The sequence below is a fragment of the Mirounga leonina genome, unplaced genomic scaffold, assembly GCF_011800145.1.
Source record: "Mirounga leonina isolate KUSES-001 unplaced genomic scaffold, KU_Mleo_1.0 Mir_126, whole genome shotgun sequence".
Lineage (NCBI taxonomy): Eukaryota > Metazoa > Chordata > Mammalia > Carnivora > Phocidae > Mirounga > Mirounga leonina.
The window spans coordinates 5,073,527-5,076,528 of NW_023270314.1; the positions used below are offsets into that span (position 1 = coordinate 5,073,527).

General features: G+C 35.4%; 1 pseudogene; it reads left to right on the forward strand.

Moving 5' to 3' along the window:
• Positions 1 to 579: 579 nt before the first annotated feature.
• Positions 580 to 1,136, forward strand: LOC118008537 (annotated as a pseudogene).
• Positions 1,137 to 3,002: the final 1,866 nt, after the last annotated feature.

The following is a 3,002-nucleotide window of genomic DNA, read 5'->3' on the forward strand; positions in this document are numbered from 1 at the left end:
CAAAGCTGAGATTAGAACCCAGGAATCTGACTCCACGAAAAATAGTTTCAAGGCTTTCTACTAATCATGCATAATACTGATGAGGTACAACCACTTCATGCACCTTTTCAGAAATCTTAGGCTGAGAAAATGATTCTAAAATTCACTTGAAGGTTAAATATATACAAATAGTAAGAAAATTTCATGGAAAAAAAAAAGGTAATGTTTTTCCCTACCAGGTGCTTAAAAAAAACATGAGCATTTCGTATACAAAGATGATCATTCAATTCAAATCAGTGATGAGAAGAAATAACCCAGTAAGTGGCACAGAGGCAAACCACTTTCCCAGTACTCAATCTGGGAAAACAATTTAAGATGCCTGTAAATATCTTATATAATATAAATATCATTTTAGTATATTAAAATACATTAATTAAAACACGATATTCTCATACTTTGTATTCTAGATTCTGCCAAAGCAAAGGAGAGGACAGTCATACCTCTAAAAAGGTTTTATCATCAAAAACACAGGTAAAGGACCCAGTTCCGTTCCTTGCTGCTGTGGACTCTGGGCCGTCGGAGTCGGTGAAGGATCTCAAGATGGCTGCATGAAAACTTGCTCTAAAAACCATTGACTGGATAGCTTTTGGGGAGATCATACCCAGAAACCAGAAGGCCATTGCTAACTCCTTGAAGCCCTGGAATGAGACACTTACCATCCAGATTGGCTATACTCTCCCTGAGAAACCACCTGCTATCGACTGGGCCTACTACAAAGCCAATGTGGCGAAGGCTGGTTTGGTAGATGACTTTGAGAAGAAGTTTAATGCCCTGAAGTTTCCTGTTCCAGAGGATAAATATACTGTTCAGGTGGATGCTGAAGAAAAAGAAGATGTGAAAAGTTGTGCCAAGTTTTTGTCTCTCTCAAAGGCCAGGATTGAGGAATATGAAAAAGAGCTGGAGAAGATGAGGAATATAATTCCATTTGATCAGATGACCATTGAGGACCTGAATGAAGTCTTCCCAGAAACCAAATTAGACAAGAAGAAGTATCCCTATTGGCCTCACAAGCCAATTGAGAATTTATAAACTTGAGTTGGGGAGAAAGCTCTGGCCCTCGTATTGTAAATGCTGGACATTAAAAATAATGATACGGTGAGAAAAAAAAAAAAAACACAGGTAAAGTTTAAACAGTATCTGCTTTATACACTCAAAACAATTTTTAAAAATAACCACTGATTTCATAAATGCTCTGATAGAGATGTCTAGTGCTACTCATATCTGAGTCTCCTCTCCTTCCAGGTCCATACAGTTTGCTGGGCTCAGTGACTGCTTCCAGCCAATGAGACAGAAAAACTAAATCACAGTGCTGTGACTGAAAATGTAACATAGCCCAGATGGTGCTGGTAAATAACGGTGGGGCTCCCTCAGCTTGGGTCACCGAGTGGCTGTGTGAAACAGAGCACACCATCACCTTCAGATGAATACGCAGCATGAAAAAAAAATGCAGTTTTTTTCATTGAGCTACAGAGATTTCAGGTTTAGTTATTTATTCCTGCTGCATAGGCTAGTCTATCCTAATTAGTATAAATGCGAACATGGCAAAACAATGTACTAACGAAGCTGTATAGGAGAATGATAGGTCATTTATAAAGCCACAGTGGAATTCAAAAGAACATTAGAGACGGTAAGCAATAAACAATGTAAAATTCAAATCAAGAATTATCGGTCAAATTTGACAGGCTTCCCAAAAGTATAAAGGAAAAATACAAAAGTTGACTACAATAAAGTTAACGATAAAATTAAAGGTAATTGATTTTTAACATATGGATGACAGATCCATGATTTTCTTGATGAAGAAACGAAGGCAAATAGAACAAATATAATAACCCAACATATTTTAAAATAGAGCTAAATAAAGACCTGCAGGATCAGTTGAAATGATTCTGCACATACGAGTCAATAATAAAAGATAGAATAATGGGGCTGAATTGGATTAAAGAATCGTTCCAATAGATACATGCAAAGAAAAAAAAAATCAAGCCATAGACATTTGCTCTGAGATAATCCATTCAAAAGACAAGAAATAAGAAGGATACCAAATATGGCCTTGTGGCTCAGAATTTTAAACACTCAGCCAAACAGTATTCATAATGCAAGTTTTTCTAAAAATGAAAATATTCATAGGATTTATAGGAAAGCAAGAGTTTAGTTGCTTTCTTTTTATTTATTTTTTGCCAAAAATTTTAAAGACCATAAACTACAGTGGCATCCCAGGTACCCTATAAAAACATGAACAAAAAAGAGATCCTTTAAGGAAAAATGATTGCAAAACTTGAGAGCATAAAACGAGTCTGAGTGTTTGAATACTAAATCAGACATGCTGCGCATGTAAGTGCTTGGATATGTACGACTGTCCGCTCTGGCAACATTTACGCTCAACCTAGAAAATTGAAAAAAATTATCATACATTTCATTTTCTTCATATAGTTTTCTTTGATGCTACAGTAAAATTTTTCGCAGCTTTCAAGGAATTTCAAGATTGCTGTCAGTGATAAGAAACAAGTGAGAGGAGTCTGATTGGTTTGGATTTATTGATAGAGACTTGATTATATTTTATTTCAGAAAGTTCTATCTGTTGCAGTAATGAGAAAATAATTACTGTGCAGAAGCTTTTATCATCAAATACTTCATCCATTTACTGGTCCTCTGCATAGAGTCAGTATATAACAAAAAATACATATGCAATACTTTTCTGATAGCTTTATACATTAATGAGAATAGAAATAATTTCCAGCATATCTAACCTCCCAGGCCTGGAGTGTAAGTTTGTTTTAACTTTACATAATGTTTAACCTTGCCAGAATCCACATTTACATTCTATGTTATGGACATCCCAATTGGTCAAGACCTTTATTAAATCAACACAATCAGGTATCTTAATAAGATACAGAGGAACTGAAGGTAGGGTACTCCCAAGAGCTTAATAATGAAGCTAATGAGGACAAATCAAAAATAAAGAC